Source organism: Anthonomus grandis, chromosome 6, assembly GCF_022605725.1.
Source record: "Anthonomus grandis grandis chromosome 6, icAntGran1.3, whole genome shotgun sequence".
NCBI classification, from domain to species: Eukaryota; Metazoa; Arthropoda; class Insecta; order Coleoptera; family Curculionidae; genus Anthonomus; species Anthonomus grandis.
The window spans coordinates 13,477,545-13,490,729 of record NC_065551.1 but is presented as its reverse complement, the minus strand read 5'-3'; the positions used below and the strand labels follow the sequence as shown (position 1 = coordinate 13,490,729).

Here is a 13,185-nt window from a genome sequence, read left to right as displayed (position 1 = left end):
AGCCTTATCGGTTTCTCTAAGGCCGTTGAGCTCTGGTAACCCCCGGTGGGGCATGACGGGTCCATCAGGAGACCTATATGCACAACTGCCTTGGCAGCCCACTGTTTCGTCAATTCAATTAAAATTTAAAAAATTTATTATTTTAGCACGCAAAATATTTTTATTTTGAATATCAGTAGTCTGCAAAACATTCTCAGCCTCCACAGCTAAAGTCTCTCGCGTGCAATTTATATTTAAAATATAACTTCTTAAAAAAGTTATATTTTAAATTAAGATTCAAAAAACTTTCCTCATCCGGTGTGAAAGCCACATTTGTTAAGTTCAAGTACCTTTTATGAAATGAAAGTGACATTTTCCTAGCTGCCTACGGTATACATTATTATTATTTTTTCTTAAAGATTGTACTTGAGATGTCTTAAGGTGATTTAATTTGCGGTTTAAACGAAAAAAGTAGTTTTTAGAAAATATTTGAACCTCATCTTTAAGTGCTGAATCTAAAGTACAAAACTCCCAATGGGTTAAGAATAAGTTCAACGTAAAGTAAAGGTATTTTAGTACAGAATTCACCTTATTCAAGCTTTTATAATGGGTTTTGACTTCCTCCTTCAGCCAAGTTCTTCGGGCTACTTCCAATGCTGTGTCAGAGGAGTTGTTTCGTATGTTGCACCTTAAGTTGACAATTTTTTTTTTAAGAAATTATATGGATGAGACCGTGACTTTGTGTCCTTACCTTTGTTTTTGTTTTCGTTTGGTCTCTTAAAGAAAAATGGATGATACGTTTCTAAACATTATATAGGATGTCTCTAAAAGGTCTGTACAAAATTCTAGGACATATTCCTGAGGTCAAAATAAGCTTATTTAAAGCAACTTACCTTAGCCCAAAGTTGCTTCGTTTCTTAATTGAGGCGTTCAGTTGCAAAACTGCTTAAATACATTTTTATTCAAAAATGACATATGTATGGCGCTGTCTTCTTTAAGACGTTTAACATAAGATGTCAAATTTATTTGGCCACAAAACTTGATAAATCCCAAAGAAATTGCCTTCGAAAAAGTAGTAACGGTAGCAAAACTTTTTTAATCCTATGTAAATAATGTTTCAAAAGTGTTTTAATCCATTAATCTGCAACGTTTTCAAAACTCTTTTCTTCCATTTACACTTATACCACAGTAATAATACGCGGAATCAAAACTGTTTTGTTCCGCGAGATCTTACATGTGTTCCACAAATAATATTTTTATGGTTTAGTTTTGTTTTGACTGTGGTATAAATAGGTACGTTGATTTTGTTTGTGCAGTGATTGAAAGTTAATTTGTGCTGTTTTTGTTAAAAATTTGTTAATATAGTCTTACATTGTGATATGGAAGACTCATTTTGTCTTGCTACACCTGGTAAAGGCCGAAAGAAATTGCGAAATCCATCAAACTGGAAGAAAGCAAAAGATAAAGTTCAAAGGTAATATTTTAAATAAAATTTTAATTGTTAGGTAGGTAGGTACTTAAAATATTTTTTATTGCAGGTATAAGCCTAAAACTCTACCTAGACACCCCAAATGTCATCATAAAAAAAGTACTTTTGCCTGTGAAAACTTGTCTATGCAAGATATTCGAAGATTTCATGAAAAATTCTATGAAAATACTACGAAAATTGTGCAAGATAACTTTATTCTTAAACATACAGAACCAAATATTGCAAAAAGGCGCCGTCCAATAAAAGGAACTCGAAATAATTCCGTTTCGTTAAAATATTTTATTAAAACTAAAGATGGCACTTTCCAGATTTGCAGTAAATCCTTTTTATCTATCTTGGACATTTCAAGGTTTCGGGTGCAAAATATAGCTAAAAATTATTTGATTGACACTATACCACCCAAAGAAAATAGAGGAGGGGATAGGATAAGTACAAAATATGCCGAAAAAAGAGAAAATGTAAAAGCATTTATTTTTAAAGTTAAAATGTGTTTAGCATCACTACACTAGGAATAAATCTCAACGACAGTATATGCCAAGTGATCTATCCATAAGGCAGTTGTGGAAAATATACTGTGATGAAAACAGCAGATTGGCTGTGAAATATTACTATTTCCGGGAAGTATTTACAAGGGATTTTAATATTAGCTTCGAGTATAACACTTAAAAGCTTAATAACTGCCGAAACCAACAGGGATAATAAGGCAAAGCTAATATGCATGCTATGTCTTCATAATCTAAAAGCAAAGGCATTTTATGAAGCACTTAAAAAACCTGAGGAAAATACTTTAAAATTATCCTTCGACTGTCAAAAAAATATGGTGTTGCCCTGAGTCCCGGATCAATCAGCTTACTATTCCAGGCAGCTCTATCTATACAATTTCACAGTATGTGAAGGAAATTCCAATGATAAACAGACTAAGGAAAGTATCACTTCATACACTTGGGCCGAGAATGTGTGCGCTAAAGGTACGCACATACAAGGGCATCGGACGCACGGCACGGAACGGAAAAATATACTCCCAATGAGATTAAATAGAGCAGCGTATATATGTGCGGACGGTAGGCACGGAACTTTAAAAATCCCGCGAGAATCTTCCAAGTTGAATTAAAATCCGGCCGATGTGTTCCGTGCGTGCCGATACCGACGTATGTGCGATGCGGATCGGAGATTACCGCGGCATCGTCGTTATTAGACAAGTCTTTGCTCGCAAATCATTAGTTAGCACTGTCTATAATAATAATGAGTTTTTACGAAAATTTAATTGTGCATGTTCAAAGTTATAAAGAACTCTACGATTTAAGTGATAGGTATTATAGTAATCATCACAGAAAGGACGAAATTTGGAGAGAAATTGCAAAGAAAGTTGGAGAAACAAGTAAGTATATTAAAAATTATTTTATTTAGTTAAGAAAGCGAATAAAAAAGATATTCTATGGTCATTTTTAAATAATATTGCGTCTTCCACGTCGTACTTCTTGTAACTACCAATGGACTGCGCCTTCTGGGGAAGTGAAATAATTTTTGAATTGTTCTCTGACTTGCAAAACTTGTTGGGCGTTATTGCCCCCAATACCAGGTAGTGGACGAAATACTTCCGATGCAACACAATCTTTCTTTTGGTCATCTTCACTCCAATAGCAAGTGTCTTCCCTTAAATAATTATGAAGTATACACGTTGTTTTGATAACAACATTCACATGCTCTGGGGACATACTTATCGTTCTCTCATATATTCTAAATTTTTTAACTAATAACTCAAATGCATTTTCACTTACTCGACGAGCTCTACTAGGTCTATAGTTAAAAATCCGATTTTCTTCATTATTGGCCGTTTGATGTCCTGGGTATGGTCTCATAAGGTTTACTGACAAAGGAAATGCTTCATCACGCCGACATCAATAACAATAAATTTGTAGTCAGCTGATACTAGGGCTAACAGCACAACGCTAAACGATTTTTTGTAAGAAAAGTATAGCGAACCGGTATTCGGTGGAGCTTGAATGACTACGTGTTTTCCGTCAATCGCTCCAATTAGATTTGGAAAATTCCAACGTTGCCAAAATTTTTTTTCAGTTTCCTTCCACATTTGTTCTGATGGTTGCGGCATTTCTCTAGGCTGCAATTGATCCCATATAGCTTCACATGTTTTATAAACAATTTTTCGGACAGTGCTTTCTCCCATCCGAAACGTATAAGCTATCGATTTAAAAGAATTGCCAGTCGCTAAGAACCTGAAAAAAAATGTATTAAAAGCATTTTTTCTTTTAGGTGACGTCTGTAAAGAAACATGGAGAAAACTACGGGATAATTATAGGAAGGCAAAACAGTTGAGGAAAACTAAAAGTGGTCAAAGTGCAAAAAAGATTAAACCAATAAAATTCGAAAAAGAATTGGCATTTTTAAACCCCCATTTGCAACAACCACAAGAATTGCAAACAAGTAATTTGTTGGTACCTAGTTCAGGTGACGACTCTGATGCTGATGGTTCTAGCCAGCAATTGACGGAAGGTTTTTCTGAACCCCCAACCCCAGATTCAGCGAAAAGCGTTGCAAGTACCTCCCCGTGTCATCTAAGCAGGTCGAAACGAAAACGGGAACATGTACAGCATTCTCCAATGCAGGAATACCTGCAATTCAGGCGTGAGCAGCAGGTATCGTCGCAGACAAACACACATCCCCTGGATATATTTTTTTCTTCAATGGCGGCGACAGTAAAAACGTTTCCAGCACCAACACAACTAAACATTAAACGACAGGTCTTTCAACTTGTAACAGACGCTGAAGCAACATTAACACATCCCGCACCACCAGAAAATGCCATCCCAGGGCCATCCCATTATGCCGTCCAGGCTTAAACTTCCGCATTATTACTTCACCCAAATAATGCCATCTTTACCCCTCCAGAACCTTCCGAATATGCTGGCCAAATTACAAATGAAAATCAATTGTTAAATCTTGATGGTTACCGAACATCGACACAGAGCTACTACACTACCTCACAGAATTTTTCAAAATACATTTTGAAGACAATTTAGTTTTTAGTTTTGTGTGTTTCTGTTTTGTAGTTATATAAAAAATGCTAATATTTTTCTAGTTACATACTTTTGTTATATGTTAAGAGAAATAATTTTAAGTTTTGTGAGTTCCTGTATGTTCTGTCCATTACTTTTCAAATAAAAATATTTTCATATACAAGGCATTTCTGCTGAAAGTGGATAAAATGCTAGTTGGAAATATAATCGAGTCTTTTTTAAAGTAATAACAGTAAATACTGACCTTAAGCATATCATCAGCCTTTCTTCTGCTCCAACAGATTTGCGAGATAGACACTTTTCTTCAGTTATGGATTCTAATAAGGAATGGAATTTAATACGTGTCATTCTGAAGTAATTAAAGAATTTTTTCTCGTCATTCATTAAGTCTGGAAACAAATGTGCATATTCCCCAAAAACACTTCTCCTTCGGCATATTTCATGAATCCTCATTCGTCTGCGCTTTCTTCGTTTTTGAAAATGTTCTTCCAAAACAATGGCCAGCTCCTCACCGCTCGAAAACATACTCGCAACTGACCACCGACTTTTCCCGCGTTTCCGATAGATTCCGACGAGATATGTGCGATACCCTGATAAAAAATCCGTCGAGTACCGGCCGTTTTCTCCGTGCCGTCCGTGCGATGCCGTTGTATTTGCGGGTACCTTAAGGGCTCAAATGAAATATCTTCACTGGTTAATCATAAACTTTCTATGGTAGACTTGACTGATGTTACCTCAATCAAACTTTTTTGCGATGGGTGTCCTGGCCAGAACAAGAACGTAACAATGATGGGTATGCTGATGTATTGGCTGTATCACTCTAACTCTACAGTAAATGAAATTATTGTGACATTTCCTGTGGTTGGTCACTCTTTTTTACTGGCGGATCGTGTTTTCGGACGAATTGAAAAAAGAGTTAAAAAAAAGGAAGTTATAGTTCATCCTGATGAATATAGGAAATTTTGTTTCGAGTTTTCAACTGTGCTTGATATCGAAAAAGATTGTCAAATTTTTAACTGGAAAAAAGCTATAGAATCGGTTATAAAGCCACCTGGGCAGTAACATTTTAAGTTTGCTTCACGTAAAAGAATTTCAATTTTAAAGAAATGGAACTCAAAAAGAACTCAAGCAGTGTTCGTAAAGGGAGAAGTAAATTACAAAAGCAATTTCGGGATATACAAGTCCGTTTAAAAAAAAAAAAAAACCTTGGCTACCTTAAATTTGGAGCCTCTTCCTAAGGAATGTGCAGTAAAACCAGTCAAGCTTAAGGATGTGGATGCTTTATTAAAAAAATATTTTGGTTTAGAGTGGAGAAACATTGAAGAGGTCGATTTAACATTTTATAAAAAAGTAATTGACAACGCCATTGAATCACTTCATTATACAGAAGTTGAAAAAGGAATGGAACCCATAAAAGAAGACGATGGACTAAGAATTTAATTTTTAAGTTTCATTTATTAAAAAAATATTTGTTTTTAAATTATAAACTTTTACTTATTTAAAACTCCCTAAATCCTACAGATACTGAAACAAAACTTTTCAGTTTCATGGTGCGGTAGCAAAACTTGTTATATCCCTATTATTTTTGTCCATAACTATTTCTTTTAAACAAAAATTTACTACTTAGTAACAAATATTTAAATAAACAGTTGTCATAAATGTGTATTTTCATTTTAAACCACAAAAATTCCGAATTTTTTCTCTTCTCCTGTAAAATTGGTTAGCACGGATCTAAAGAGTTTTGGAATTGGGCGCCTCAATTATAGGGTGTTAGATTTCAAAAATAAAAATCGATTTTATTAAATTTTTTGCGACATACCACTTTGAAAATTGGTATCTAGGATGTTTTTGATATCAGAAACTTGAAAAGTGGCATCTTTTTACTGTGGCCGATAGAGGCGCTCTCTGCTGCACTGTTGATGGTGTAAAATAGCCATAACTTTAATGCCGCACCAGAATTTAAAAAAATATATATATTTTTTAAAGTTATTAGCTTTAGTAATGAAAGTCAGTCAGTAGTTAGTGCCAAATGATTTTTTTTAAGACTTGTATGTTTGTGTAGAAAAGTAATAATAAACAAATATTATTATTGTAAAGAATCTTCGTTATCACCCATATGTTAGAAAGAAAAAAGCATTGTTTGATTTCATACGATAATTGTTTCAGTGAGAATTTGCTAGTGCGAAAATAAATAAGATGTTTTAAGCTTGTTAGTAAAAATGAGATTTCGAATTTGTTAAAATGGATGAAAGATACAGTTTTGCAGAAATGACGCATATGTTAGTATTTCGGTATTGTGAAGGATATGGCCGGAAAAAATTTAGGGTATATGGGCAAAGATTTTCAAATCGGCGTATACCAAATCATCAAACATCTGTTGCTATTGAGAGACGCCTTCGCGAAACCGGTAGTGTTACTCCTGTAACTGTCGAATATGGACGCCATTGTATGATAAGAATTCCTCAAATGAAGGAACAAATTTTGGAAAGAATCCATGAAGATTCTAGATGCTTAGGTTTAAAAGTAGCAGCATCTAAGGATGTGGTTCAAAGAACGTTGAAAGAACGGCACCTTTATCCATACCACATCCAAAAGGTGCAATACCTACGGTTTTGCCTACGGATTTTGAACAACGTTTGGGCATTTGTCAATGAAAACAGACAACCAAATTTAAATTTTATTAAGCAAATTTTGTTTACAGATGCTTTACGAGAATTGGTGTAACTAATTTTCATAATGAACGTGTTTACGCTGACGAGAATCCCAGTGCCAATGAAGTAACTCATTTTCAACATGAGTTAATGTAGGAGGGTCAGCAATAGCTAATCTTAGGGTCAATGTCTGGGCAGGAATCATTGGAAATTTTATAATCGGTCCTGTCATTTTACCACCAAGGCTAACTGGTGTGAATTATTTAGAACAATTAGAAAATACGCTGCCTAATTTATTAGAAAAATTCCCATTTCAACTTCGGCAAGATATCTGGTTTGTGCATGATGGTGCTCCACCGCATTTCACTTTAAGCGGAGAACACACATGGCGATCGATGGCGATAGCGATGCAAATCGTGATCGCTGGTGTAAGTGAACAGACATATTGCGATTGCGATCCAGTTTATACCAAAAGTGAAAAATGTGTACTTTAGAGGAAGAGGCACTCATTCTTGCTATATTATTAGAGGAAGAAAATTGTACTAATGAAACAAGAAAGTAAGTACATAACCTTATCTTTTATTTGTTTTTTTTTCAAGTAGTGCATATTTTATAACCGTTTAAAATAGATGTCACACTCTAAATAATATAATTTAAATTATAGAAGAAAGAGAAGGGATATTTGGGTACATGATATAAATAAAAAGCGGAACGAAGAAGGAGAATTTCATAACCTATATCCTGAACTCCGTAAGGATGAAAATCGGTTCTATACGTATTTCAGAATGAAGTTTAATAGTTTTGATGAAATACTAGATTTTATTAGAAAAGATATTACTAAAGACCAAACTACATTTAGGGAACCTATTGGACCAACAGTACGGCTAGCAGTTACATTAAGATAATTGAATGAGCATTTATATTTTATTCTTATTTTTTATTAAAGTGTTTTACAACAGCTACCTTACATAGTAATAAAAAATACTTAATAATTAATTAGTCAATATTGTTCATACAGAATTCCTCATACCAGGTTTTTGTAGAACTTTCTTCAGAGACTTCCTGAGTAGTACAACTGTTTGTCAAATATGAACGCTGTGGGGGGGAGTTTGGCATGTTTGATACTTCCATGGAATTAAAAGAGGAACTATTGCTTGGTTGGTTTTCTCTTTGCATCCGGATTTCACTTAATTCTTGTTCCATTATTATTTTGGCAACTTTGTATTTGACCATTATCTGTCCTTCCGTCGACAACTTTTTTACACTTACTGCGTACCCTTGAAATGTTGAATCAATTTCATCTGTAATGTTAGTTTTCTGATTTGCAATGTGTCTCTCATCTAGGAATTTGATAACTTTATCAACAGATGAAGCTTGTGGGTTGGATGTCGAGTCTCCATTGATTTTCTCTTTTTTTCTTGATTTCGTTTAAATGAATTTTTTGATATTTATCGATGATTAGCTTCACTTCCTAGTATACTTTCACTTTGTAAATCTTCGTTTGTATCACTATGTTCTTCGCATTCTTCGCTTGCAAACTTATAAATTTCTGTTTCGTCAGTTACATTAGTATCAGTCTGAGCAAGTTGTAAAAAAGGTCTGAAAACTTCCATCTGTTACGCCCAAGGCCAGGTTTTTGTTGTTTATTTTGAGTAACAATCTCTTAGGTTTTTCCAGCGTTTTTTTAGATCGTTACCTAAATAAAAAAATATGTTTTTATAATACCTACAGAAAAAAGTTGCAGAAAACGGTGAATAGTTTATGATTACTGCGAAATTGTTGATGGTAATATGTGACACTTTTGTGGACCTCAATGTCCATTTTCAGGAGGAAAATACAACAGAATTACATTTGTTTTCTACTAGCGACATTTATTTCTTAGCAAAAGAAACTTTATTACTTTGAATAGAACATGCTATTTTTTATATTCATTATTTTAAAATATTTTAATTTTTTGGCGACAGGCGATTCATATAAAACAATTGGTCATAGTTTTCGGATGGGATTCTCAATAGTTGCTTCAATTGTTGAAGAAGTTTGTGAAGCAATTTGGAAGAGATTGCAACCAATTTATATGCCAGAGCCTACAGCAGAAATATGGGAAAAATCAATTTTGGGTTATAAAAATGTATGGCAATTTCCTAATTGTTTGGGTAGTATAGACGGGAAGCATATAACTATTAAGTGTCCACAAAACAGTGGATCAAATTACTTTTCTTATTTGCAAAAGTTTTCAATTATTCTAATGGCGATTGTTGATCCTGAATACAAATTTGTTACCATAGATGTAGGTGGATATGGTAAAAACAGTGACGGAGGTATATTTCAAGTATCGGCTATGGGTAGAAAATTTGCAAATGGCACTTTTAATGTACCACCGAATAGATCTATATCAGATGAAGATCATGATGAAATTCCGTGTATTTTAATAGGCGATGAAGCTTTTACATTAAGTACTTATTTAATGAGACCATTTCCATACAGACAATCCCGATTTCATCGAAATAAAGAAACATTTAATTATCGCTTGTGTAGAGCATGTCGGGTTGTCGAAAATGCATTTGGCATATTGTCACACAAATGGTGGCATATTGGACTGTTTTTTAGGCCATTAGAAGTTAAAGTAGATACAGCTAAAAAACTGGTCAAAGTAGCTTGCGTATTGCACAACCTTCTACGAGTTAAAAATGTTGATCAACAGTTTATATACTTACAAGAGAATAATGATAGACCCCTAGTTTTATTTAACAGCTTGCCGGTTGATGGAAGAAGGGCAGTGAATTTGGCTTTTGACATACGTGAGAAATTTGTTACTTATTTTAGTACTTTATAATTTGATTAAACTTTTCATTACCTATCTAATTATATAATAAACAAAATGCTTACCTGTGTGCTTCAATCCCATATTCTTTGCGATTTCGTCCCATATTTTGTTCTTTATACGCACATTTTTGTAATCTGGATGGGATAAATCAAATAAAACATGATACGTTTTTACATTTTCAATCAATAATTCCGTAAAATCAGTCATTTTATCTAACCTCAACTCAGTGCGACCTGCGATTAACGTAACCTGTTGCGTTTGATCGCGAATGTTCTTGTACCGCGTTGGTTACTGCGATCGGTCGCTGCACAAATGCGAACAGGTCGCAGCATGTATGTGCTGATGTATTCGTTTACGTTCGCTAAATCGGATCGCTATGGCGATCGTGGTCGCGATCGCGTATGTGTGTTCTCTGCTTTAAAGGTTCGGAATTATTTGCATCAGTAATATCCAAATAGGTGGACTGGGAGAGAAAAATAAGGCTCCTGTAAAGTGGCCACCATGTGCACCGGACTTGACTCCATTAGATTATTTTTGTGGGGGTCTTGGTGTAAAAATGATGGTGTACTCTAGACGAATTAATACAGAAAAAGACTTATGGGCAAGTATTCAAAAGGCAGCCAACGTACTGAAGAACGATGAGAAGTTGATGTAAAGAGTACTTTTTGTCTTTATACGCCGTCTTAATATGTGTATATTCATGTTGACGGAGGTCATTTTGAACAATTGTTAAAAGTTTATAATAGTTCAAATTACTTTAAATAAATGTTTGTTTCTCATTTAATTTCAAAAATCTGGCTGCAAACTACGTTAAAAGTAATACACGAAAAAGTTCTTTCAATTTTTTTATTATTCCAGTGCGGCATCAAAGACTAAAACACGAAATATCTTGGTAACAGTTAATTTTAGCAGGTTCTAACAAGAGTATCTTTTTTACACGAAAGCGTTAGGAAAATTGTTTCCTTTACAAAAAAAAATAAAAACACTTGCTAAAAAGTTATGGTCATTTTTCACCATCAACAATGCAGTATGGAGCGCCCTCTATCGGCAACAGTAAAAAGATGCCCATTTTCGAGTTTCTCATACCAAAAAACCTCTAGGTACAAATTTTTAAAGTAGTATGTCGCAAAATTTGAAAAAAATTAAATAAAATCAATTTTTATAACACCCCATAACTCAAAAACGAAACAACTTTGGACTAAGGTAAGTTGTTTTAAATCGGCTTATTTGGAACTCAGGAATATGTCCTAGGCTTTTGTACAGATTTTTTAGAGACACCCTGTATAGGATCTACATGTATGTCTACTCTAATGGAAATGCAATGTCACTTGTGTGACCTTGTTGGAAAGTCTTTTTAAACAGGAAATTAACAGGAAATAAGCCAGTTCCATATGTTTTTGTTGCGGATGAGGCATTCCCTTTAAAAAATAATATTATGAAACCTTATCCAGGATCACATGAAAAAGGGTCAGTTAAACGCATTTTCAATTATAGATTCTACAGGGCAAGAAGGATGGTTGAGAATGTATTTGGAATTCTATCCGCAGTTTTCTGAGTACTAAGAAAACCATTGCTTTTAGAGCCAGAAAAAGCTGATATAATTGTAATGGCGTGCATTTATTTGCATAATTTTCTCAGAAAGAACCAGTCTACCAAACATGTTTACACACCGAATGGAACGTTTGACACTGAAGTAAACGGGCAGCATAGAAGGATCGTGGAGGCGTCAATTGGGTGAGAGCACCTTACCCTCAATACCTAAAGTGGCTAGAAAATCTGCTTCAAGTGCAGAAGAAGTTCGAAAGGAATATGCAGAGTATTTCGCACTTCAAGGACGTGTACCCTGGCAAGATGACTATGCATAATATTTTCCATTTTAGTTTGCATTAATAATTATACACTCGGAAGCAAAATAAACGCACCACCCTAAAATTATGAAAAAAATTAATACTGTGACAAAAATCAAAGAGCTAATACTGGATTTGCAAACTTCAATCCATTTCTCAGCTATAGGGTTATGGTGATTTCTTTAATAAATTTTGACAGTGCCATTTTGACACTTTTAAAAAACGCTTTGAAAAAAACTTTTTTCCTAACTTTAGGTGAAATTGACTAGTCCCATTCGAAAGAGCGGTAGGTATTAGAATGTACAGGTGCATAGAGTGTTATCTGCGGAGGCGAGGCCTTTTATTGGATATTGGGGCAATATTTCAATCAATTTAAAATTTATTCAATAATGAATGAATGATGAATGATCTTCCTCTTCGTTTTGAAGGTGCCAAATTTGTGCTCTTCGTGGATGTGTTAGAGTGGGTGACAAGACTATGGAGAATGTAGGGACAAATTAAGTAGCGGCTCGTGAAGCTGTGGGGGAGTGGTCTAATCGCTTCTTCTAAATGAGACTAAGAACACGGTATTTTCATTGAGTGAAATTAATGGTGAGTAATTGCGAATATCTCAGGTCTCTTGGTGTGAAACTTCGAGGTTGATCTGAGTGCCCCAGATTGTGGGCTTGCATAGTAGACTCTTGTTGCCTTGAGGGGCTTAGTGAGATGTGTATCTCAGGAAACCTTGGGAACTGCATATTTTGCTAATTGGTGATTCATCAAATTCGGCCCGCGTTTTGGGCCGAAAGGGAGAAATACAAGACTTATGAGAACGTCCATAATCACAACTCTAGGGGAAGGTTTAATCTAGTTGCACCCTATAGCAGACTGGAGTAGGTCTGATTTGCTGGGTGTCAGATTCTTTAATAAATCGGCTTTACTGGTCAAGACACTTCTCCCTAACCAATTCAAAAGATCTATTTTGTTTTGTTATTAAGGAGTAGATGAGATTTTAGTCTTTTTTGAGATCAGCTTTTCTTTCCTTTAGGCTCTTGAGAGCCATTTTGTGCTTATTCTAAAAAGTCAATGAAATTTTGAGTTTTTTCCAGGTAGTTCAGGTATCGCGCTCAAAATCTCTTGCAGATGTACTGCAATTTGTTATTGACCCTCTGCAAAATTTAAAATTATGTGTCTACTCTATACAAAAATATATTTTATTTGAGCCCAAAATTTCACATGTACCTCAATAGGTAAGGCCGGTTTTAGCATATACGTATTCTAACGATATTGTAAACACTGAGAAACCAGATGATTCTTTGTTATTCCGAAATGACACACGACGTCTCAAAGGTCAGCGAATCTTCCGAATTAGGGACAGCCG

General features: G+C 34.7%; 1 long non-coding RNA gene across 1 annotated transcript; it reads right to left on the bottom strand.

Annotated features, from left to right (window-relative positions):
- Positions 1–2,851: 2,851 nt before the first annotated feature.
- LOC126737598 (uncharacterized) lies at positions 2,852–3,820 on the bottom strand. The gene is made up of 2 exons (XR_007661061.1): positions 3,247–3,820; positions 2,852–3,121 (listed from the first exon to the last, which is right to left on the bottom strand). It is a non-coding gene; the product is annotated as an uncharacterized LOC126737598 (long non-coding RNA).
- Positions 3,821–13,185: the final 9,365 nt, after the last annotated feature.